We start from the raw sequence: 26,616 nt of genomic DNA, 5'->3' as shown, positions 1-26,616 counted from the left end.
CTCTGTAAAGCGCTCTGATGTAAAGTATTCTTGTGCTATCCTCCCTATTGTATGACTCTCTGACTCTGTAAAGCGCTCTGATGTACAGTATTCTTGTGCTATCCTCCCTATTGTATGACTCTCTGACTCTGTAAAGCGCTCTGATGTAAAGTATTCTTGTGCTATCCTCCCTATTGTATGACTCTCTGACTCTGTAAAGCGCTCTGATGTACAGTATTCTTGTGCTATCCTCCCTATTGTATGACTCTCTGACTCTGTAAAGCGCTCTGATGTACAGTATTCTTGTGCTATCCTCCCTATTGTATGACTCTCTGACTCTGTAAAGCGCTCTGATGTAAAGTATTCTTGTGCTATCCTCCCTATTGTATGACTCTCTGACTCTGTAAAGCGCTCTGATGTAAAGTATTCTTGTGCTATCCTCCCTATTGTATGACTCTCTGACTCTGTAAAGCGCTCTGATGTAAAGTATTCTTGTGCTATCCTCCCTATTGTATGACTCTCTGACTCTGTAAAGCGCTCTGATGTACAGTATTCTTGTGCTATCCTCCCTATTGTATGACTCTCTGACTCTGTAAAGCGCGATGTACAGTATTCTTGTGCTATCCTCCCTATTGTATGACTCTCTGACTCTGTAAAGCGCTCTGATGTAAAGTATTCTTGTGCTATCCTCCCTATTGTATGACTCTCTGACTCTGTAAAGCGCTCTGATGTACAGTATTCTTGTGCTATCCTCCCTATTGTATGACTCTCTGACTCTGTAAAGCGCTCTGATGTACAGTATTCTTGTGCTATCCTCCCTATTGTATGACTCTCTGACTCTGTAAAGCGCTCTGATACCCTAACGGGTCAAGTTCGCGCTCTATAAAACACTAAAATAAATAAATAAATATTAACTCATGGCACAGGCAGCCCCTATGTGTTGTGTACACTAACCCGTGGCACAGGGAGCATCTGAATTCTGAGCACTAATAACTCATAGCACACAAAGCATCAATGTCCTCCATGGCACAGAGAGCCCCAGTGTGCCGAGACATAATAATAACCCATGGCACAGAAATCCCACGAATTCTGAGTACTAATAACTCATAGCACACAAAGCATCAATGCCCTCCATGGCACAGGAAGGTCCATGTGTACACAGAACGAAGGGGCTTCCTGTGCCACGACGTATTCATGCTGAGGATGCGTTCACGCGCACTGAGTCCCTAGGTGTGCCCCGTTCGAGGTATTTCCTTCCTTTCTCACACACAGTCATTGCCTGTGCCCTCGCACCTTTCTTGCACACAGCCTTTCCTGTACATTCATATTCTGCTCTCTCCCTACCCATTCCTCCTCTTGTTTTGGCTGCTATTGCTCCAGAAATCACCAACCCCTCCTCCTGCATTCCGCAAGCTCGGCGAGTGAGTCCACACTGAGAAGACATTGGCTTTAGCACTGGTGACGCCCATTGGGACAATCTTTTTTAGCGCCCTCACGCCCATCACCTCCTCCTCGGATTCCCTCACTCCCACCTGGCAAAACTGCCCCTCATCTCACCATAGCCCCTCTCTCGCATTCTATTTGTTTTAAAGTGCTGGTAAAGGCTGGCTTTACTAATCCACTCAGCTATCCACTTTAAATACAGATGTGTTTTTTTCAGCAGGCATTTATATCCCCTGCACTACTTTATGGCGAGTCAAAACAGCCTCTAGACAAAACTCCAATCTCTGTCTCTAGCATGAACATTAATCACAAGAGTTATCTTAACATTTTTATTGCGGCCTGAAACCCTGGATGCACAAGACACTCTGCATCAGCTGCTTTTAAATCGTAAGGTATTGCTAAACACAGCGCCCCCACATGAGGTCAGCGCCCCCCTTCCAGGTCAGCGCCCAGTGCGGCTGCACCTGTCGCACTGCCCTAAAGCCGGCCGTGTACCTTAGGGCTGCATACATACATCTGAGGTAAAATATGACGCACCATAAAAGAACTTAAAGGGCCGTCCAGTAAAAATTTTACGATATCTCAAAACCTCACCTCACCTCACATCAGGCCCGGCTCCAGGAATTTTTATTTGGGTGGGCCAAGGGTGCATTTGGGTGGGCCACTGCGGGCTCGATTTGTTGCATATATTTCTGGGCAGGCCTCCTTCAGGGCCTTCCTTTGTCTCTTCTTAGTCTTGCAAGGCCCAGTAAAACACACTCTTTTCCAAATCTCTTTCTAAATATTATCACTCTCAAAAAGTGTTTTTTCCATGTAATGTTCCTTTGATGGGTAGAGGAGGTTTCTGAGGTGGGAGTATCAGGCAAGTGACACTTCTCGGGCTCCCTCTGTGCGAGCCTTCAGGGAGAATCCCTCTTCGTTACTACCTCCACCTGACCCCAGACTGCAACACACTCCCTTACAGGCTTGAATATCCACTACTCCTCTCCAGTGCACATTATGTCACAGCTGACCTCAGGCCCCAGCCCCATATCAGGCACCATTGGGCTACACTTTCATTTTGCCTGGTAAAAACATTAGAAAAATCACCTTCAAACTTAAAACATTGAATATAGCAGTAAATGTAATTAGCACACTCTATAAAGTATGTTCCACAGTAGCCCTTATGACCTGACTGCTAATTACATAAACAAAAACAGAAAGGCCATGACAGGCCTGCCTTTATCGCTGATGCGAAAGTCTTATTTGGCGCCACACCAATAACCTCTTTCTCCTTAAATACCTTTACTTCCACCTTCCGAAAGTGCCCCTTATCCCTCCATGACCCCCCTATTGACCTCCTCCTCAGATTTCCTCACTGCCTCACGCCACAAGTGCCCCTCATAGCCCCATAGCCCCTCCCCCTCATGACCGCCTCTTTGGAGACCAGTACCCCTTATCTATCTGTAGCCCCTCTGTAGCCCCTCCCACTCATGACCTCACGTCTGACTCCCTCATTACCACCCTCCACCAATGCCCCTCATCTCTCCCCCTCCACCCCATGACCTCTTCCTCGGATTCCCTCACTGCCACCCTCCACAAGTGCCCCTCATCTCTCCGTAGCAACTCCCCCTCATGACCTCCTCCTCGGACTCCCTCACTGCCACCCTCCAACAGTGCCCCTTATTGCTCCATAGCCCCTCCCACTAACCTCCAACAGTGCCCCTCATCGCTCCATAGCCCCTCCCACTACCTCCTCCTCGGATTCCCTCACTGCCACCCTCCAACTGTGCCACTCATCTTTACCTAGCCCCTCTCTCATATGCATTTCATTTGTTGTATAGTGCTACTCATATCAGTGTAGTGTGTGTCAGTACTTTACACCACACACACATTATACAGAGACAATGAATCATACAAGTACGTAAATCAGTCTATAGGGAATGTCACATAAACCAATGAGGATTACAAGGTGTATGAATCACATGTCATCCATACTGGTGGGTGGGATATTTTAAGAGGGTTTGGTCTGGGGAAACAAAACCTTAGGATTTAAAGAGTATTCCATGGGGGGCAGCTTTACTGATAAAAATGTATATCTGTCCAAACATACTAATTTTAGCAACATAAGAATAACGAAAGACTGGGGAAGTTCTAACTATATCACAAAACAAAAAATGCGAAGTACTAACTATACCATTCATGTTTGTAGGCAGCTCTTAGATGACAGTTCATAGGTCACTGTCCTATGATACGATTGTAACTTCTGAACTGCAAGTAACACATGGGTCTCTGTGACAAACGCAGTAACCCACTGAGCTATCCAGATACAATACAGTTCATCTGCATTTAAAAACTACTAACAGACAATTGATTGCTCTCCAGAATGTTCATTAATCACCAGCGTTATCTGGGCATTTTGTAATGTCTTATTGTTGTCCTGCACCGGCCATGATCAAGATAAAAACCGTTTAAATGAAGCACACACAAAGTATGTGTCCTGCTGGGCCTGTGCAGTTTTCAAAAAGAAAAAAATGTAGCAACACATTCTCTTACCTACTCCATTAGTCAAACGTTGTGTCACAGCCTGATGTGATAAGCCACTGCAGGGTTAGGAAAGGTGACTAAGAATAAATAAATTTCTTTTCGCCTGAGCTGCGTAAAAAAAGAACGCAGCAGGACAGTAGGCAAAGGTTACCAAAGGTTACCAGTGTCAAAGAAAGGATTCGACACCTTTCCCCATGCTGAGATGAAGGGGAGAAAAAAGTAAACAAAGCCTCGTTAACAAATGGTCTTCAAAGACCTGTGAAGTACTCGGGTGCAGGGCTGCGATAACCTCTAAAACTGTCTGTGCGCCCGGGAAAGCTGTCTCGGCCCGGGCTGACACACACGACTTGCGCGTTGCGCGCCTGCCTTCAGCCCTCACTACTGAGGGCCAAGGCTACTGTTTGGGTGGGCCAGGCTTATATTTGGGGGCCTGGTTCACCCGGCCCACCCGCTAGAACCGGGCCTGCCTCACATCATCAACAAAGGACCATTCTATAAAGCATGTTGGTGATTTTAAGGGATACAAGACTGGGTAAAGGGAACTGTGTTTTTTTCTCTTCGCTGGATGTCCCCTTTAACAGGACCCAGCCCCTTACAGCTTCTGCTCAACAGGTGAAACTTTGCCTGGTGTCCTCGGCTAAAAATAACCAGTACTAGATTCATCTTTCGCGCTACAATTGAGTTTTTTAAACAGACGTTGCCCTAAGTCAGTGGTTCTTAACCTTTTGACTTAAGTAGATCCTCATTGAATCACTATTAGAAGCCAGGGACCCGAGCTAAGCAAATTCTATGATGTGACCCTGAAACAATACACAGAAATACAGGAAGAAGTGTATATCAAATAAATACACATTATAATTTACCCCCCCAAAAAATCGAAATTTTCATGTTTATTGAGGCTACCAGACTTGATCCTGTTTGCTGTACGAGCACTGTTTCCATGAAGCAAGTTATTAATCCCAACTTCATTTTTACCCTCCATTTTGGCCGCTTCACATTTACAGAGCATTTTGACATTTTCAATTAGTCTTTTCATGCATATACACTTTATGATTCTGCAAATATTATTTAATTTTCTAAACAGGAAAAGACCCACCGAGTAGGTGTTTTGCTGGTTCCTAGGGACCCATGGAGCCAAGTTAAAAACCACTGCTCTATGTAATACAAACTTCGGTACTGATGACGACCGAGAGTGTGAAGTTGGTGGCTAGTCAAATGTGATTTCCAATGTAAAAAATGTATTCTAGGATTTACACGTCGAGGAGCCACCGCACAAAATGCAGTAGTAATATACCCACGTGCTTCATGAATAAAAGGATCACGTTGTGAAGAAAAAAAAAACTCCCACACGGACGGCACAATAGCAGACACGCACACAATGCTATAGCTACAGTCGACAGACTTGGAGGTCCGGCTGCACTCCTCCTTGCAGACATGAATAAGGCTTTCGATTCTCTTAGCTGGACCTATCTCTTCACCTTATTCGGCCTCCTAAATATTGGTCCCCTTCGGTTGAATCTTATCCGCCTGTTATATACGGGTATAACAGCATAGGTCCGGGTGGCCGATTCGGCTTCCAGACTCTTCCCCGTCGGACGAGGAACACGCCAGGGATGTCCACTCTCCCCATATTTATTTGTGCTGTCTATGGAGCCGCTGGCGGCTTGGATAAGTATTGACGCGCAAATACGTGGCTTCAAGTGGGCACCGGGAGTCTCTGACCGCATAGCACTGTATGTGGATGATGTGTTATTCTTTCTCACAAATCCTGGTCTCCACATTATGCACATTTTTGGTGAGCTTCTGGCCTATATATGAATCGGGGTAAATCCTTTTTGTGGCCGCTGCGGGGTGGAGATCAATTGGGCGACTGGTTGCGGCATGTAATGTTGGCCCCAGCCTGCTTTAAATACTTGGGGGTGTTCCTCTCGGTGTCCCAGAAGATGGCATGGGACAAGAATCTAGCCCCTCCTGTGGACACAGGTGGGCGATCAGATGCGTGTATGGGGCCATATGCCACTATCTCTATTTGGCAGATCGGACATTTCTAAAATGATTTCCCTACCCCGTCTTCTATACCAACTTCAAAATCATCCATATAAAATACAGCTGACGTGGTTCCGCCAGTTAAATGCCATTTTGGCCTGCTTTCTTTGGGGGCAATGCGTCAAGAGTGGCCTTGTGCACTTGTTTCCATCTACATATTCTGGGGGAGTCGCCACCCCAGATGTCCAGGCATATTATATTGTTGCACACCTTCTTGTCCTTAATGACTGGTGGTATGGCGACCAGAGAGACCCAGCGTATGCTGTAAAGCGTTGTCTGCTGGGAGACAATGCCCTGCACACGGTCCTCTACTCTGTGGCACTGCTTGGGGGTTTGCCGCCCGCGACCAGTACGGTCTTTAAAATCTGGAAGTCTGTGCTTCGCATGGTGGGCTGGTGGGCATGATGGGCATGATGGGTTTACGCGGGAAACTCCTCTGTGGAGCAACGGGCAGCTACCGCAGCTGGCGCGATTATCTGGCTTTCGGTCTGGGAAGCCATTGGAATAGGTACTGTGGGTGTGGTTGTGCACTTTGAAGTCTTTCCTCAACATGCCAACAGAATATGATATGCCGGGCACACAATTTTACCGATATCTTCAGTTTAGACACGCCTTCACTCCATTTTTATGACAACAAACAGAGTTACCTGAACTTAATCCCATTGTGGCAGAGGTCTTCATGGGTGAACTGGGAGACCACAAAATAACAAAAATGTATTGTACACTTATCAACAACACACCCAAAACACTACATAAAAGTAGAGAGGCATGGCAATGTGATCTGGGCTCCTTAGAGGAGGACGATTGAGTGGAGGCTCTGGAATCCCCGCGTAGTGGAGTCATAGCGGCCCGCTTACGCCTTATCCAGTTTAAATATCTATATAGAGCCTACTACACTAGACACAGACTGTGGCATGCTGGCTTGATTGCATTCTCACATTGTTTGCGGTGTGGGTCCATGGAGGGGACCGTTCTACATACGGTGTGGTCCTGCCCAATACTGGTGAGGTTTTGGAGGGGAGCAATTGCATGCTTATCTGAGGTTATCGGGTGGGATGTTCCATTATATCCGCGACTAGTCATGCTACGTCAGGTATTTCAATGCCGGTAAATGCTGTCTGCCAGCGTGTAGCGGTAAAACTACAGTTCCCGACATCAGGGGCGGGAGTCATATAACACACGACTTTTACGCTTGTCAGATCCGAATATAGCAGCAGTTTGGAGAAGAGTTAGCAGCCGAATATCCTGGTGGATTTGCTGCAGGCTGCGGTCCCATTATAGACGGAGTGTGGTGGGGTAAGAGTGCCTTGTGCACGTTCCAGATCCTTGCTTCCCAGCTCGTGTTATTCCTGTTTTCCTTGGCCGGCTTCACCAGCAATTTTGTGCTTTGTTCCTCCGTTGGCCGAGATTGCCGCATTCGTCGTCTCTTGCGGAGGAGTATTGAGCATCTGGAAGGGGCATGACACTGGAAGAGACTCATTTTCCATGGTCTTGTGCAGAGGAGTGTTAAATAGCCCACTTCGCTTTCTCCCATCCTCGCTGAGCGCGTACTCCCTGTTGGCCAGATTACCCTCTCTGGGGTCTCTTGCAGGGAGTATTTGGGGTTGACTTTAATGAGCTACAACAGTGGCTCTGGAGTACGTTTTCTTTATTAAAAACTTATGATTTGGAGTGGAGTACAAACCAGAGTGGCTCCACAACAATAATATCACCTCAGTGATCTGAGTATACTATTGATTACTTCAACTGAGGATTGGTATATACAGTGTTGATTTTGTTTCAGAATTCTGAGCCAGTCATAACTTATGTGAATTATCAATGGAACTATGTTCGCTCTACTATGACCCTGTACATTGAAATACCATCTTCAAGTTTCACATTTGGTTGTACGCCTTGTTTCTTTTCCTATGAGAGAGAGAGAGAGGGGGGGGGGGGGGTACAGGTCATCCCTGTTTTGCATAACCAGGCATTCCGCTTGTACAATAGGGTAGGTTGGTGGTAAGAAAGCTAACACACAGGGAAGCAATGTGCTTAAAACTGCTAGGCTTTATTAGGTTTTCATTCCTATACTTGTTTGTCCTCTCTCCGGTAGTTTGGGTGGGAAGATTGCAAACCACCCTCTTCTCTCTTCTCTCTTCTGGTATTGATACATTCTTCTTTTACTTTACAGGTAGATCGATACTTACAAATACATTTGTTGTGGTAGGGGTATTTAAAGTGTCTGTGTGTTGTTTCTAAGAACAAGATAGTTACGGTGTCCATATTGTGTCATCCACAGATCTCCCTCCTTGCTGTTCCTATCCTTTCCTTCCCCCGCTTGAGTGTCTCACTAGTCTGCGTGTATTGGATATTCCGGACTTGGGGCGGTCGAGAGTACAGTCCCGAGGAAACCGAAGGTGGAACCTGACATGCTACATATTACAGAGGGTCTGGGCGGTAACAGGTACAAACGTCACCTATTGTTCCTTGGCCTCACGTTGGCTAAAAGAGACATTGCCTGGGCCTGGAAAGATGAATTCCTGCCGTGAATTGGGGTCTGGAAGAAGGGCCTGGACTTTTGTATAGGCCTAGAAGTCCTGGTGTTTGAGGCGAGGGGATGCCCCCAGAAACATATTAACATTTAGAAAAGGTGGGCAGACTATAGAGGGTTGTATCTGGAACCTCCTCCTCCCTCCTCTACAATTGAAGAACAATCGCTATGAGTATACTGGACTGCAATTTACACAGTATGCATATGGGATATGGTTATGGGTGGCTGGAATTCCCCCTTTCTATGAGATGTTTCTACTTTTTAGGTAGATACTGTGTGGCTTTGTTATTTGCTTTTCTAATGTGTTTTTTTGCAACTTATTATTTGTCTGCACAACACCATAGTGTCACTGAAAATGTTGATATCACTATATGTCACCCTGTATACATATTGCTGATGCCCATTGAGGCAGTAACTTTGTCTTGGCTGTCAACAATAAAATTGTGTTGTGAAAAAAAAAAAAAAAACTGCTCATGGTGGAAAGGAAACATCACGGAAGTTTCACATAGTGCAAAATAAATCGGTTTCAGTCAAAAAACTGTGATAACATTTCTCACTGTCACTTTTTATTTCAATTAAAAATTGAAGTGTTTATTGTGTTATTCAGTAACAATGATCAGTACCTGGTGATAATAAAAAAAAGTCTATGCCCCACTGCGCAAAAAGAAAAAAAAAATGACATTAACGTATCGTTATTGTCGTTTTATTTTTCCGATTGCATGCAGTCAGTGGCCTGTGTAGGTCAGGGCTTGCCAGAAATCGGGAGGAGTGGTTTGCACTCCCAAAGCCTGAATGAACTGTTTGGCCGGCCCTCTGCACACTTTGCATCTTCCCCACTAGGCTGCATTACACAGCCTGGTGAGGAACATGCACAGGCTCCCTGTTCCAGCCTGAGCACCGATCCATGGCTCTCAGACCAATTACAACACTGGATTGCAGCATTGTGATTGGCTCTGGGGAGCCTGTGTGCCGGATGCTTCCTGCTGCCAGCTGGACTGCAGAAAGGAAGAAGGAAGAAGATGCAGGGGAGGGGATGGCTGGTCGTTCTAAGGTAAGTGTGTTATTTTTGTTAATTAAACCCCCCCTCAACCCCCACGCCCCAACAACCCTCATCCATTAGCAGCCGCTACTGGTTATGGTTATTCATTGAAAACCTGGCATAACATGCTGACTTTGTTACTTTCCGCCCCAAAAGGCTGTGTCTTGTATGCAACGCACATTTTTCCTCCAGTAGATTTTAGGAAGTTTCATCTGCTGAGATTCACCTGGTTAAAATTGTAGGGGATAAGGTGCTTATAGCATAACTTGTAATTCTAATAGGAGTTAGTGCACATATCAGAATTATTCAGACCACCCGTAATTGGACCCACAGCGATCATTTTTCCTGTCCTCCTATGGCGCATTGCTCCTTCCAAAGTCATATGCACATGAGCAGAATTCGTTACTCAAAGCTATTTTCATAATCTTGATATTGTAGTCCAAATCTGTAACATGCAAGGTCCCCAATCATCTCAGATATCTTTGAGGAAAACCTCTCCCCATCGAAAGCGTCCTTCCTTGGCAAGCTTCGAAGTCCAGCCAACATCATAGTGCCCACACCGTCATCCGCTCCCACCCAACATCATATACATCTTGCCCATATAATGATTACACTGGACACATTGTTTCTGGGTGAGAACTGCTGCAGGTTTATTTTCATACAAAAAGTGTATGACATTAGATGGGTTATCTTACGGGCGATCCAAGGCAGGCAGCCCCTCGCTGTCCCGCCTGCCTAATGAGCTGGCCAGCACAGTGAGTCGATGGTCGGACAGTGCAGCACCTTGTAGATCCTTATCTTATACTCCCGCCCCCCTTTCAGGGCGGAGCGGTATGGCACACCCCCGGTCGGTTCAGGCCCCCCGACCGCCTGAAGGACTAACGGGGCACCGTTGCGGTTTACCGGAACCTCCTGCGGCTCCAGGTCCTTGGCTCAGGCACCCTTACTGGGCCAGGCAGAGGTACCCTTACTGTACCAGTCTGCCGCATAGGTACCCTTACTGTACCCGTCTGCTTCCAGATCGCCCTGTACCTCCACCTGCAACACAAGAAAAACATTAAAATTATTCGACGCCGCCTGTCCAGCCACTGGGTACGAGGATAGAATGGGTGCAGCGCTCAGGCGGGCGGACAGGAACCGAAGCAGGACAGAGGCAGAGCTAGGGGTGGCCGGAGCATAAGTACCTGGCCCGCCCCCACTGGAAAGCCCTCCCCTGGCCGTGCGTCATGGCAGACCCCGGGGAGAGGCAGACGAGGCTCACCACGCCTCCTACGAAGCCCTGGACATGGGGGGGGGGGGGCTGCGACTAGTGGCCACTAAGGTGGCTGCCCTGCCAATGTCCCCCTGCGTTGGACGCGGGCAGCGGCATTTCTTCAATGTGGCTGGAGTGTTCACTCTGTGGGATCTCAGCCAGCACCCCAAGGATCCTCCTGTCTGTATTCCTCCGCAGGTCATTTAGCATCTTCCATTTTTTAATGGGCCTCAATGAAATTCCCAAAAAGGATTCTAGTTCCTGCACTCTGTTTGCATTTTCTGATAGTCAGCCCACCCATCGGCATGTGAAAGATCTCTGCTCCTTCTGTACATTTCTGTTTTCCAGGCCTTCAGTTTCTTCTGTTTTCCAGCTGCCGTCTTTTCTGTTGTGCATGCCCTGTTGTGTAGGTCTGTTCTCAGTTCATCTATGGACTGCAGGCGTGCCCCTTTCCAGAGCTTTAAGTGTGATGAAAAACGGGAGTGTGTGGGGGGCATCTCTAAATCTTTTAAAGGGGATAACATCGTGGCTTAAACATGTACACAACGTTTCTGTGATTTCCATAGTGTTCCACCCGACCTTTATTTTGGTTTCCCTCTGAGCTTTGTGTTAATGCTTCCAGAAATAACGCACACCAGATCTACACCTAAAATCAGCAAGGTCCATTGCTTTTTTCAATGGTTGTTAGCTGTTTAAGATTTTTTTTAAACAGTGATTTTGATGTAAATAATTAATATTAAATTGTTTCAATTCTAAAATCGTGAGACTGTAAAATAAACATTTCTGAGGCCTTTTGAAAGGGGAGTGGTCTTCAAAGTTTTCCAATCACTCTGATTAGATATGTATTCTCTTTTTCTCTCCACATTTTGTCCATCTGCATATCTTACAACTCATCTCTTTCCTCTGCAGCACCTTCTTTTCACTCTTTCCTGAATGCACTTCCTCGCCTCTTTCACTTCACCACCCCTCAAACACACTGCACACCCACTCACCTGTAAGCACTGCCTTTTCTTTTACTTTGTTCTTGTCAATATTTTGACTACTGTGTACCTCCTTCTCACACATTTGGGCAGAATCACAGCTGCAACTGGAATAAGTGACTACTGCTCTGTACACTCTGCAGAGAGGTCAAGGATTGAATTACTTTATTCTGAACAGCATTTTGATCTGCTAAAATGCACTGTTAGAAACTCATATTGCCTTCAACTCAACTCCAGAGCTCTCAATTTTGGCTCATTATAAACATCTGGAGATGACTCAGTTCCAACTATGAGCTATACAAGAGTAATATGCTACTCAAAAAAACATACAGAACCACACCACCTTATAAATAGCTAGTACTCTTGATGGAACGCAAGATTAAGCAAACCATACATAGATGTAAATTGATACTTGTATAGCGCACTACTCACCCGCAAGGGTCTCAAGGAACTTGTATGAATACCGCTGTGGAACCCATCCTGGCTTTCCCTGTGAGGCGTCCACTCCTGGGCACCCCCAAGGTGGAGGCCAGGCATCCTTAGCGTTGTGGAGATTAAGCAAGCTATTGCCCAGAGTTGCAGAGTGGGACTCCATGATTGGAATAGGCACCGAGGCGAGAATTATCAAGTCCGTGGAATTTTGAGCCTAAAACCCGCCAGGCGGGGAATTGAACCCTGGTTCCGTGCTAGACCTCTGCATCAGGGTCTGCCGCTCTAATCATTGAGCCACACTTCGCCACTGACATGAATTACCTTTATTTCAGTAATTGTTCAGAGATTGATCAGTTTTTATGCCAGTAAAAGTAAGGACCTGTATATATGACCCGACAGGGACCAGTTTTAATGCTAGTTTTTAATTACTACTGGGTCTGAGACGTTGAGGGACCCGGCCCATATAAAGACATTCCCTTTTCTCTGGAGGCATCTCTAGCTCCTCTGTTTCAGATCCAGTGTTTCTCAGAGTATTCCTGCTCTTTCCCACAGGAGAAACAAAAACCTAATCTAAGCTTATTTTTTTTCCCCACCCATCCTGGTTTATCTCCTCCATCTGATGCTCACCCTTAAAGACCAGCTTTCCTGGATTTGCTGCTAGCTCCTTGAAGAATGTAATCTATACAATGGAAACAGTGTGGCTCTTGGCCAGATGGCAGACAGTAGATATTGGAGGGACGTGCCCTCCTCAGATGAATAAATTTCCCTCAACTCACTCCACCACACTCCACTCCTTCACCGTCTCTTTTGCGAAATCGTTGGTTCTGGTTACTCCACTGCTGCATAGGTGGAAAACTCAGCCTACTTCTGTTGCTGGAATGCCAGAAACCGGTCCTCGGAAGCTTGTTTCCGGTCCAGGGAAGACATGACTTGGCAGTTCGGGCTGGACTGTTCCCATGCGGCACAGGGTCAGACTGATTTGCATATAGCCATGTCTGAACTGGGGCGGCAGAGTGGGCTAAAGAACGGTGATGGATTAAACCCAGATCTTTTGACTGGGTGTGAGTGTTTGATTGATTCAGATGCTCCGTCCATCACCACCCCCTTTTGTACCGCTTTTGGCCACCATAAGTGTGGCAGGGTATGCTCAGACGTGAGTCCCTTGCTCACTTTGCCACTGGATTCAAGCAAGCCGGGCTCAAGACGGCTGGAATGCCAGAAACCGGTCCTCGGAAGCTTGTTTCCGGTCCAGGGAAGACATGGCTTGGCAGTTCGGGCTGGACCGTTCCCATGAGGCACAGGGTCAGACTGATTTGCATATAGCCATGTCTGAACTGGGGTGGTAGAGTGGGCTAAAGAACGGTGATGTATTAAACCCAGATCTTTTGACTGGGTGTGAGTGTTTGATTGATTCAGATGCTCCGTCCATCACCACCCCCTTTTGTACCGCTTTTGGCCGCCATAAGTGTGGCAGGGTATGCTCAGACATGAGTCCCTTGCTCACTTTGCCACTGGATTCAAGCAAGCCGGGCTGAAGACGGCTGGAATGCCAGAAACCGGTCCTCGGAAGCTTGTTTCCGGTCCAGGGAAGACATGGATTGGCAGTTCAGGCTGGACTGTTCCCATGAGGCACAGGGTCAGACTGATTTGCATATAGCCATGTCTGAAGTGGGGTGGCAGAGTGGGCTAAAGAACGGTGATGGATTAAACCCAGATCTTTTGACTGGGTGTGAGTGTTTGATTGATTCAGATGCTCCGTCCATCACCACCCCCTTTTGTACCGCTTTTGGCCACCATAAGTGTGGCAGGGTATGCTCAGACGTGAGTCCCTTGCTCACTTTGCCACTGGATTCAAGCAAGCCGGGCTGAAGACGGCTGGAATGCCAGAAACCGGTCCTCTGAAGCTTGTTTCCGGTCCAGGGAAGACATGGCTTGGCAGTTCGGGCTGGACTGTTCCCATGAGGCACAGGGTCAGACTGATTTGTATATAGCCATGTCTGAACTGGGGTGGCAGAGTGGGCTAAAGAACGATGATGGATTAAACCCAGATCTTTTGACTGGGTGTGAGTGTTTGATTGATTCAGATGCTGCGTCCATCACCACCCCCTTTTGTACCGCTTTTGGCCGCCATAAGTGTGGCAGGGTGTGCTCAGACGTGAGTCCCTTGCTCACTTTGCCACTGGATTCAAGCAAGCCGGGCTGAAGACGGCTGGAATGCCAGAAACCGGTCCTCTGAAGCTTGTTTCCGGTCCAGGGAAGATATGGCTTGGCAGTTCGGGCTGGACTGTTCCCATGAGGCACAGGGTCAGACTGATTTGCATATAGCCATGTCTGAATTGGGGTGGCAGAGTGGGCTAAAGAACGGTGATGGATTAAACCCAGATCTTTTGACTGGGTGTGAGTGTTTGATTGATTCAGATGCTCCGTCCATCACCACCCCCTTTTGTACTACTTCTGTTGCTGGGCTCCACGTCCTCCGGCACCCCAGAGTCAACTCACCCTCACCTCGGTAAGCAACCCATGTTGCCACAGCCGGCTATGTTATACACACCACTATCACCTCTGGATGGCACTTCAGAGTCTGGGAGGAGACTGGAGTGTGGCGATCTTGGAGCCCGGTTGACCCCACCACATAACACTTATTTTAATTCCTGTACCAGGACATACTAACCCACAGTATTCCTATATCAGGTAATTACCTGTCTTAAGTTTTATGCAAGGAAATGAAGCACCAACTGCTGATGCCATTACAAGTTGGGTGTTACTAAATCTACTAAGTCACTTTTAATATTACATGTAGAGACTGTTGACTCATAGGAATTCCCATTTTTGCACGTAATAACTTTGTCCACTTAAACAGTGTTCACCCAACTTTGGAGAACAGAGATCAGTTGGTGCAGACTACAAAAACAGATATGGGGGGAGGGGGGGAGGCTTCCAACCCTTGTCACTTTTGATTATTACATACTTTTCCCCATAGGAATGTTTCTCCTCAGATAACTCCGAAAGTGCTGAAAGAAAGACCTACATTTTTTTTTGTAAAAGTTTTATTTATTGCAGTTCAAATACAAAATGAGAAAGGAAGAAAGGAAAGAAATAAGGAAACAGGCGGCAAAACCGCGGCAACTCCCAATAAAGGGATTAGAAAAATCTTACATGGAGGCACATAAGATAACAAACGACATCAGATCCAGCTATGCTTAAGGGCAGTGCTAGCCTGCGAGCAGTAAGGAATCAAAGGCAGCCGCTTCACGGCACAGCAGCAGTCCTCATCATGGAGATGGGCACTTCCCTTACAGTCGGAATATTGCAAAAGTTCCCGGGCAATCAAAAGTCCCCCTCAGTTACGCGGTGCCGGAACAGGTCATGAACAACCCCCCCAAATTCCCCCCCCCCTCAACCCCCCGAACCCCCCCGTAGTGGTGGCGCCCATACATGCATACAATCTCAATCCCTCACACATACAGTCAAGTTAAATCTGGAAGAGGTGAAGGGCGTGCAGAGCAGACGGGTATACCGCTGAGGGCAAGCCCTTCGATAGAAAGCGAACCAAGGGTCCACATCGGAATATAAAGTTCTTAAAGTTGCCCCGGAAGATGTCCGCCATTCTCTCCATGCTCAATAATCTCCACAGTCTCGCCTGCCACAATGAGAGAGCCGGGGCCGCTGGTTTCTTCCAGGCTGCGGCCAGCGTAAGTTTAGCCGCTCCAAGGCAGAGCCACAAGATTTGTTTATCCGCCTTTGTCTGGTGTTCTAACAGCGGATCCCGAAGGCCCAGGATGACATAGGACAAAGTATCCGGGACGGGATATCCTAATATGTCCTTGATATGGGACAAGATTTCGGCCCAAAACGGCCGGATGATCGGGCAGTCCCACCAGATGTGGCGGAAGTCTCCCAATAGTCCACAGCCCCTCCAACACCGGTCCGAGGACGCTGGGCATATGCGATGCAGTTTTGATAGGTAGAGGTACCAATCAAACATGGTTTTAAGGTGGGCCTCTCGCAGATCCACCGAGTGATTATGAGCTATGATATCCCGCCAGAGACCCCTCCATTCGTCCCTGGTTATGTCTCGATCTAGGAGGGTTTCCCAGTGGTCCATGTAACGTGGGCGTGGGGAGACCACAGTGGCCAGCAAGAGTTTATACAGAAAGGAGATCGTCCCCTTCATCGTGGAAGAGCGGAGAATAAAGGCTTCAAAAAGTGAGAATGGTCTGGTAGCCGCATCTCTCAGACCCGCCGAGGTCGCCCAGTGGAGCAGTTGAGCATGATGGAAGCACTCCGAAGGTGGGAGACCAAAGTCACGCATGCAGTTATGGAATGTGAGGGGTTCCATTCCGTAGAATAAGTGTGTAAGGGCTCTACACCCTCCTTCTCGCCACAGCCAAAAGGGACCCTCCCGTAACGCCGGCGGAAAGGCCGGATTGAAATGTATGGGAGTGAAAGAGGAGGGAAACGTTGTCCACCGCTCGTCTCCGGTGATCGTGTCCCACACCTTTAGAACGGTGCTAGTGGGCGTGCTGATATAGGCGTTCCTAGGCCTGTCCGACTTGGGCTTCCCGGCGAGGTCCCAAATCGATCTCCCTGCCACACTTCTATCCATGTGCAGCCAGTGTTTCTCAGAGAGCTGCTGCGACCATTCCACCAACAACCGCAGTTGGGCAGCCTTGTAGTACAAGTGCATGTCAGGGAGGCCCACTCCACCCTCCTCCCGTGGGCGCTGCAGTGTTGCGAAGGAGAAGCGCGCCCAGCCTCCCTGCCAGATGTATTTCAGCAGTAGAGTCTTAAGGCGCCGGAAGAAGTCCAACTCCATAGGGATAGGGAGGGCCTGAAAGAGATACAAAAACCTAGGAAGGAGGACCATCTTGATGGTATGGATCCTACCGAGCCACGAGATATATTTAGGCTTCCACCGGTCTAGTTCCCTGCGCACCGCCGCCAACATCGGCGGGAAGTTCGCCGTGAAGAGGGAATTTATAGAAGGAGTCAGATGGACTCCCAAATACAACAGGGAGGCAGGCGCCCACGCCAGAGGCGTAAGCGGGCGCAATCGCTCCAAGTCTGCTGGAGGGAGGGTTAGATTCAAGATGTATGACTTATTAAAATTAACCTTAAATCCGGCCACCGACTCAAACTCAGACAGCAGGTTTTGGAGATGTGGTAAGGACTGAGCCGGCTCCCCCACGTACAGCAACACGTCATCTGCAAATAGGGAGATTTTGTGCTGTTCGCCCGAAAATGGGAGTCCCTTTATCTGTTCCCGCTCGCGTACCGCAAGAACCAAAGGTTCGATACTCAAAGCAAAGAGGAGAGGGGAAAGGGGGCAGCCCTGCCTTGTGCCCCGGGAGTGCGAGAAGCTGGCGGAATGGTGGCCATTAATCACTACTCTCGAATTAGGGCAGCTATAATTCGCCCGGATCATGGTGATGAATTGGTGCGAAAAGCCGAAGGCCTCCAGGGCGCGGAACATGAACTTCCAGTCAACCCGGTCAAAGGCTTTTTCCACGTCCAGCCCCACCAGCACTGCCGGGATACGGAACCGGTTGGCCTTTTCTATGAGATGTATGACCCTCCGCAAGTTGTCATGCGTCTGGCGGCCTTTAATAAACCCGGATTGATCCGGATGAATGATGGCCGGCATTAAGTCTTGGAGCCGGCGCGCTATGATAGTAGAATACAGTTTAGCGTCCACATTAAGAAGTGCTATCGGGCAGTACGATGAACATTTGGAAGGATCTTTCTCCGGCTTGGGGATCACGGTGATCACGGCCTTGGCCATGGTGCCCGTGGTCGTCCCAGTGACCGCCATTTCGTTGAAGAGGGACACCAAAAAATCACACAGCTCTGCCGCAAAGGACTTGTAGAACAGTGCAGTGTAGCCATCAGGGCCCGGCGCCTTCAATCAATCAATCAATCATCGAATTTATATAGCGCACTACTTACCCAGAGGGTCTCCAGGCGCTGGGGGGGGGTCTGTTACTGCTCGAACAGCCAGGTCTTGAGTTGCTTCCTGAAGGCGAGGTGGTCCTGGGTCAGGCGAAGGTGGGTGGGGAGGGAGTTCCAAGTCTTGGCGGCGAGGTAGGAGAAGGACCGTCCCCCTGTGGTGGTTCTACGGATGCGGGGGACGGCGGCGAGGGCGTGGCTGGTCGAGCGAAGCTGGCGTTTGGGAGCGTAGAAGTTGAGGCGGCTGTTGAGGTATCCTGGGCCTTGGCTGTGTAGGGCTTTGTGTGCGTGGGTGAGGAGACGGAAGGTGATTCTTTTGTTGACCGGGAGCCAGTGCAGATCCCTCAGGTGTCCGGAGATGTGGCTGCGACGGGGGATGTCTAGGATGAGTCGTGCTGAGGCGTTCTGGATCCGCTGGAGTCTCTTCTGGAGTTTGGCGGTGGTTCCGGCGTAGAGGGTGTTGCCGTAGTCCAGACGGCTGGTGACGAGGGCCTGGGTGACCGTCTTCCTGGTCTCGGTGGGGATCCACCGGAAGATCTTGCGTAGCATGCGCAGGATGTTGAAGCACGACGAGGAGACGGCGTTGACTTGTCTGGTCATGGAGAGGGAGGAGTACAGGATGAAGCCCAGGTTTCGTGCGTGGTCTGTTGGTTTGGGTGCGCTGCCAAAGGCGGGGGGCCACCAGGAGTCGTCCCAGGCGGAGGGTGAGGATCCCAGGATGAGGACTTCCGTCTTGTCCGAGTTCAGTTTCAGGCGGCTGTTCTTCATCCATTCGGCTACCTCTTTCATCCCTTCGTGAAGGTTGGCTCTGGCGGTGGCGGGGCCGTTGGTAAGGGAGAGGATCAGCTGGGTGTCGTCGGCGTAGGAGATGATGTTGAGGTTGTGCTGGCGTGCAATGTCTGCGAGTGGGCTCATGTAGATGTTGAAGAGGGTTGGGCTGAGCGAGGAGCCCTGAGGGATGCCGCAGATGACTTCGTGGCTTCAGATCTGAACGGGGGGAGGCGGACTCTCTGTGTCCTCCCGGCGAGGAAGGAGATGATCCACTCCAGTGCCTTCTCCTGGACTCCGACGTTGCTGAGGCGTTGTACTAGGGTACGATGGCAGACAGTGTCGAAGGCCGCGGAGAGGTCTAGGAGGATGAGGGCCGCTGTTTCTCCGTTGTCGAGCAGCGCTCGGGTGTCATCGGTGACTGCGATCAGGGCGGTCTCGGTGCTGTGGTTGGCCCGAAAGCCAGACTGAGAGGGGTCGAGGGATCCGCTCGTCTCGAGGAAGGCGGCCAGCTGCTTGTTGACGGTCTTCTCGATGACTTTTGCAGGAAACGGGAGCAGCGAGATGGGGCGGTAGTTCTTGAGGTCGGTGGGGTCAGCCGATGGATTCTTGAGTAGAGCGCTGAGTTCGGCATGCTTCCAGCTCTCCGGGAAGGTAGCGGTATCGAAGGAGGTGTTGATGATGTCCCGCAGGTGGGGTGCGATGACAGCGTCGGCCTTGTTGAAGACGTGGTGAGGGCAGGGGTCGGTCGGAGATCCGGAGTGGATGGAGTTCATCGTGCGGACGGTGTCTTCGGTGCTGACCGGAGTCCAGGCACGGAGGGTGGTGGTGGGGGGCGGTGGTTCGGTCGTGGCGTTCGTCGGTTGGGTGCTGAAGCTGTTGTGTATGTCCGCGATCTTGTTGTGGAAGAAGGAGGCGAGGGAGTTGCAGAGGTCTTGCGAAGGGGTGATGTCGTTGTTTCCAGCGTTGGGGTTGGAGAGCTCTTTGACGATGTTGAAGAGTTCTTTGCTGTTGTGTGCGCTGTTGTCCAGTCGTTCCTTGAATGCAGTTTTCTTGGTGGCGCGGATGAGTTGGTGGTGTTTTCGGGTGGCGAGCTTGAGGGCAGTCATGTTGTCCGGAGTTGGGACTCTGCGCCAGGTTCTCTCGAGGGCTCTGCAGTTCTTCTTGGAGCTCTTGAGTTCGTCGGTGAACCATGGGGCTTTCTTCCTGCCGGGTCTGCTAGGCGGGGTCCTCAGGGGGGCGAGCTCGTCTGCGCAGTCGCTGATCCACTTCGTGAAGTTGGTGGCCGCCTGGCTAGGGTTCGTTGTGCTGGTGGGAGGGTTCATGCTCAGGGAGGACGCGAGCTGGTCAGCTGTGATCTTGTTCCAGTTCCTGCGTGCAACCTGTTGCTGGTGGTGGTGGATCGTGGTCCTTGCGAAGCTGAAGTGGACGCAGCTGTGGTCCGTCCAGTGGAGTCCGGTGGCGTGGCTGAAGGCGATGTCCTTGCTGGATGCGAAGACGGGGTCGAGTGTGTGTCCGGCGTAGTGGGTGGGGGTTGTCACCAGTTGCTTGAGTCCCAGGTTGGCGAGATTGTCCAGCAGGGTGGTGGTGTTGCGGTCGTTGGGTGAAGTTTCAGATCTCTGATGGCGTCCAACACCTCTGATCTAGAGATTGGGGCGGCCAAGAGGTCATTCCATTCCTTAGACACTTGTGGGATGGGGAGATCCGCCAAGAAAAGGTCCTGCGCCGCCTGATCCAGGGAGTCACCCTTATAGAGCGCCTCGTAGAATCGGCCAAAAATACCTGCCTTATCCACATCACCATGATGCAGGGAACCATGTGAGTCTAGAATACCACCAATATAGTCTCTCTCCCTCTTGTCCCGCAGCTGCCGGGCTAAGTGCCTGCCCACCTTATTCCCCTGGGAATAGGAGACACGCCTAAGCCGCAGGAGAGTAAACTCTGCACGGTTGGTGTAGTGGGCTTTCAATTTACTCCGCACGGCCGTCAAGGGCCGAAGAGTCAGTCTGGACGGGTTCGCTTTATGCGCCTGTTCTAGGGTTGTCAGTTCTGACTCCAGGTCTTCCCGTTCCTTCCTCCGTAACCTATTGAGGTTAGCATTGAGGCTCAGGCACGTACCCCGCAGCGATGCCTTACACGCATCCCATGTATTGAAAAGCGAGGTATCCGCTACTGGGTTGAGGGCCAAAAATTCCCCTATAGCTTTACGCAGTTCCTTGGACGAGGTATCATCTCGAACAAGCGCCAGCGGGAAGTACCACTTCTTCACCCCATCCCCCCCTGCTGACCAGTGGAGCCCGAGAACCAGCAGGCTATGATCTGACACGGAGAGCGGGAAGACAGCAGAATCACGGACATCTCCCCTGAGGGCCTGGCTTACAAAGATATGATCTAGACAGGAATAGGTATGATGAACATGGGAATAGAAGGTAAAGTACAGGACAGGACTATACCTTCTATTCCCATGTCTATGTATGTAATAATAGAAATACCTGTCCTTATGGGGGGTGGGGGGGGGGGGCGGGGGGACCAAGGGCTATAAATAATATGTTGTAAAAGTCTGAATAAAAAATGTTTAAAAAAAAAAAAAAAAGGCTTTCCGGTTGCAAACAGGATACCACTGCCCATAATCACCCGAATAAAATCAAGATTTGAAAAAGGAATAGAAGGTATAGTCTCACGCTTGTGGGTGCAGGAATTGCCAGGTATCAACTAGCCCAAGCTCCCCTACCATACGCTGCGTTTCCGTAGAGAAAACCCCAGTACCCACTCTCTGGGCTCGGGAGCTATGCAAATCCTTGTCCCAAACCATGTTGAAATCCCCCATGAAGACCACGTGTCCCTCCACAAAGTCCCCCATCCTCTCCAACAGACCTCGAAGAAAAGCATTCTGCCCAGAGTTGGGAACATACACTACCACAAACGTACAGAGTCTGCCGTAAAGTGTCCCCTTGACCATCAACCAACGTCCCTCCTTGTCACTACTGATCCCCATAGGCTGGAAGTGCACGGATGCCCGGAATAAAAGTGCCACCCCTGATGTTTAGTAGATGCAGATGCCCTATAAATGAGTGGGAAATGCCTATGTCTTAGTCGTAGCTCATCTTTACGTGCCAGGTGTGTCTCCTGGAGCCCCACAACATCTAAGTGATGGTCAGTGATATATTTCCAAATTTTCTGGCGTTTCTGAGGGGAATTGAGGCCCTTCACATTCCACGTTCCTATACTAAGCGGCATGGGGAACTATTAGCAACCCCCTCTGTGAAATCGTCCCGATGTGGCACCCAGGACCAGCCCTATGTGTAACCCCAACCCAAGAGGTAGTCCCGCCCGAGGGACAGAGATGCAACTTCTCAAGTATGCCACCAAGACGAGGAAACAAGCAAACTACGTATTCATTCCGGACGCCACCACTCCCCCCCTGACCCCCCCTGGTCCCAACAACCCCCCTCCTCAATTGGCCCCCATAGCACCCCCACTCCTCCCCCCCAAGAATCCCAACCAAAACCAAAACAGTGTACTTAGTAGTCCCAACGGAGAACAGATCGTAGATTCCTCCAGGGCTGGGGACGGGGTACCCATGAGGGGACCCCAAAGGCCACGGTACGGGGTGTCTTCTCCAAAAGTACAATTAAACCCACGATACCTGGTGTCACGTGTCCCTCCGGCACCAACCAGCCGGCGGCTCAAGATCAAGCGGCCCCGGAGCTCTGCTGGGAAGATGCCAAAGTCGCCGAAGCCACTGAAGCCACTGCATTTCCTCTCTCTTGTAGACTAGCCGTACGGTCAGGCCGTCCTCGGGTCGTATCCTGGCCCACCCTCTGCCATGAGGAAGAACGCCTGCGTCTCCTTGCCGGCGAACCTCCAGCCTCCTGTGAGGGAGTCCTGTCGTCCAGACCCAACAAGTCCTTCGCCACCTGGAGAGACGGAATCTGTGCCAGTCTGTTTTCCCACCTAAGGATGATGCGGAAAGGATGACCCCATGAGTAGGAGATGTTGTGTTCCCGGAGGAAGGCGGTCACCGGGCGGAACTCCCGCCTCTTCTGGAGGGTCGATGCCGCTAAGTCCTGGTACAGCTGGGGACGATGCTCTCTGAATTGCAAGGAAGGGATGGTCCGCACCTTCCGTAGGATACGCTCTTTTAGCTGAAAATCGTGGACACAGACCAGGATGTCCGGGGGCGGCCCCCCTCCCCTCCTAGGGAGACCAACTCTGTGCACTCTGTCCATTCTGATTTCCTGAACATCATCGTCACCCAGAACCTGTAAGAAAAGAGCCTGGACATAACCCCGCAGGTCACCTCCTTCTCCGTCCAACGGCACCGCCCGAATGCGGATGTTGTTCCGGCGGGAACGGTTCTCCAAATCTTCCGTGTGGGACTGGAGGTCCAAGTTCTGCTCCGTGAGCCTAATGATATCTTGCTGGAGCTGGTGGACATCGTTTGCTACGCTTAGGTCGTGTTCCTCCAAGGTGGCCACCCTTTCCCCAATGCCGTCCACGTCTCTCCGCACCTCACGGAGGTCCGATGCTAGTTGGGCACGGAGTTCCGAGATGCCCTCCTTAATGGAGGCAAAGAGCTCCGTCATAAAGGCCTTGGTTGCAGGAGCCTCGTCGTCCGATTTCTTGGGCGAGACGCTTAGCTGCGACATCTTTCCCAGGCTTCCCCTTGCGCAACGTGGAGGTCATCTCTGCACCCCCGGGTAAGGCAGCAGTCCTTCCTCCGGCAATCCCAAGATCCTCGCTGCACCAGTGCCGGGAAAGCAGCCTCCGCACCGATCCCCCCGCAGTCCGGGCCTCCCCAGAGCCCCAGAGCCTCCCCAGAGCCAGGCCCAACTCCGTCCCGCAGGTGGCCGTCGCTGGTACTCCGCTTCCGAAGGGTCACGTAGCCAAACTTCGCTGTCTAGCGCACGTTTCCCCTCTGCCTAGTCGCCGAGCTTCCTAGCCGGGTCTCCAAGGAAGGGCCCCCTCCACGACAGATCCGGTCCTCGGGTGCAAATGCGCAGTACAAGCAGGGGAACGGCCAAACCCCTCCAGGGGTCCCCCCCAGGCGCCGAGTTCTTAGGGGGCCGCACTTCGGCAGGGGCTCCCCTACCTCCTGATCCTTTCTGGTGCGTTGTTGGGAAGCGATAGTGTCGCTGCCGGGGCCCCTCCTGCAGCTGGTCCCCCTCTACTGCACCTACACCCCCAGCGCGATGCACTACGACACCACTCCGGTGTCCGAAGCCGCTCCTCAAGTTGTTGGGGGGCAGGCGTAAGCACAGAGTCCAGGGCCCCCCCCCCACTGCGGGCCTTCCTCGGCTGTTCGCTCTCCCACCTACCAAGTGCGGGGCCCGAGCTCGTCAGGTTCCTAGGGCCAGGGAGCACCAAACCGCAGTCACAGAAGCTCGGGAGCCCTCAACCAGGCCACCTCCCGGGCAGCGCGGTCCGCCGGTTCCACTCTCCGCCTCGGGGCCACCACGGTGGGAGATGCGGGCGGGGAGAACTCGGCCAGGAGGCCGCTCCGTTCAGCCAGGCGGAGCAGGGGGGTGGGGGGAGGGGAAGCCGCGAGATTGCCGCTCCACCAAAGTCCGCCAATCCTCCCCACCAGCGCTCCCCCGCTCACAGTTGCTCACCGGTGGGAAGCAGGGTCTTCGCAGCAGCGGTGGAAAGAAGCGACGCCCCCGTCTCTCCTCCGTCGATGCTCACTCCGCAACGCCGCGGACCGGAAGTTCGGCCCTCTCCGGTAATCCAGGCCGGGGATCGGAAGGCCGCAGACCGCCTCCGCAACCAGGTCCTTCTGCGGGTCTCTGCTGGCCGTCCTCGTGACTCCGGGCCGGGCTCCTCAGCACCAGGGGTCACAGCGGCGCCCAGATGGTCAAGAGGCAGGCCGCTATCAAGCTAAAACAAAGCTAAGCTGGGCTTGGCGCCGGAGGGACCCGAAAAGACGTCTCACTCCATCGCCATCTTGGCCACGCCCCCAAGACCTTACATTTTTATTGGTGTTGTGGCCTTTCCATCATTTGTGTATTTTATTGATTTGGCGTATTTTCATTCAACTGTCTTGAGATATAAGCAAAAATTAGGCTGTCCTTCGACCATGCTGCAACTGAGCACGTATCCTTAAATGTTTGCAATCATGGGAAATTTACAGAGAATCTGTCATGAACAAAGGAAGTTTACTACCCCCACATTCCCAACGTTCATGACCATTTGAAGGAAAATCCCAAAGAAAGGCAGAATAACAGCAAAATTGATGATGTGTAATTGTTGGGCCATGAGCTCGCCCACTTAGGCAGATCTCTCCCTGGCCTCTCCTCCAGGCGAAGCCAATATATCTCGCCTTTGCAGGAGCTATTGGCTTTGCAAATATGTTTTATCCATATTGTACATCCAGTGTGGCTGATGTTTAGCATAGCTAAAATTCAGGGGGTAAAGGATACTGAAGTGGAGTGTTATCGAGTGGCATAGAGTTGTGTAGAGTAGAGGTGAGTAGCGTGAAGTTGAGTGTCATGGAGTGATGTGGAGTATTGTAGAGCATTGTGGAGAGAGTAGAGTTTCATAGAGTGAAAAGGCATAGAGTGTAGTCTCGCCTTTGCAAGAGCTATTGGCTTTGCAAATATGTTTTAGGCATATTGTACATCCAGTGTGGCTGATGTTCAGTATAGCTAAAAGTCAGGGGGTAAAGGATACTGAAGTGGAGTGCTATAGAGTGGCATAGAGTTGTGTAGAGTAGAGGTGAGTAGCGTGAAGTTGAGTGTCATGGAGTGATGTGGAGTATTGTAGAGCATCGTAGAGAGAGTAGAGTGAAAAAGCATAGAGTGGAGTAGAGTTCAGTGGCGTACAGAGGAGTAGATTGTCATAGAGTGGAGTGGCATAGATAGTAGTAGTGTAGGAGAGTAGAATGACAGAGTGGGTAGAGCGTTGTAGAGTGGAGTGGTGTACAGTGGCGTTGCATAGAGTAGTATGGAGTGGAGTGGAGTGACATAGGGTGGAATAGTGCAGTAGTGTGCCACAGAATAGAGTGTATAAAGCGGTCGGTATGGGGTGGCATAGAGGAAGTTTTGTAGAGCACAGTAGAGTGGAGTGGTGTTGTAGAGTGGAATATCGTAGAGTTAAGTGTCATAGAGTGGAGTGTTGTAGAATGGTGGCATAGAATGGCCTGGAGTGAAGTGGCATAAAGTATAGTGGTGCAGAGTAGATTGTCATAGAGTGCATTAGTTTTAAGTAAAGTGGCATAGAGTGCATTGGCTTACAGTGCAGTGAGAGAGGGCAGTGACATAGAATAGAATTTCCAAAAGGACGAAGTAGGACGGGGAATCCATGAGCTGATAAGAGCGCGACGTAAGCGCATTGGCAGGTGAGGAGGTGTATTTATTAAAGCCCCTCTACCTTGGACTTCATATGCAGAGTTATTGGACACAGAACTAGTAATCTGGGGTTCCCGTTTGAACCATTCAAGAATATACTGCAATTGGGAAATGGTGATTATTCAAGTCCGTTTAAAAAGGGGGTCCATCAATAGACCATTCTTCAAGTCTGCAAAAGAAGTACAACAATAAGTGCAAATATCAACTCCCTTTTATTCAGGGTATAACAATCAAATATACCACACAGAAAAGTGAACGCAATGACTGTCTTGATAAAGATGGAATAATCAGATACCCATCGAAACGCGTTGAGTCATTTCTGTACATTA

The sequence above is a fragment of the Lissotriton vulgaris genome, chromosome 11 (assembly GCF_964263255.1).
Source record: "Lissotriton vulgaris chromosome 11, aLisVul1.2, whole genome shotgun sequence".
NCBI lineage: Eukaryota > Metazoa > Chordata > Amphibia > Caudata > Salamandridae > Lissotriton > Lissotriton vulgaris.
Note: the sequence above shows the minus strand (reverse complement) of the source record.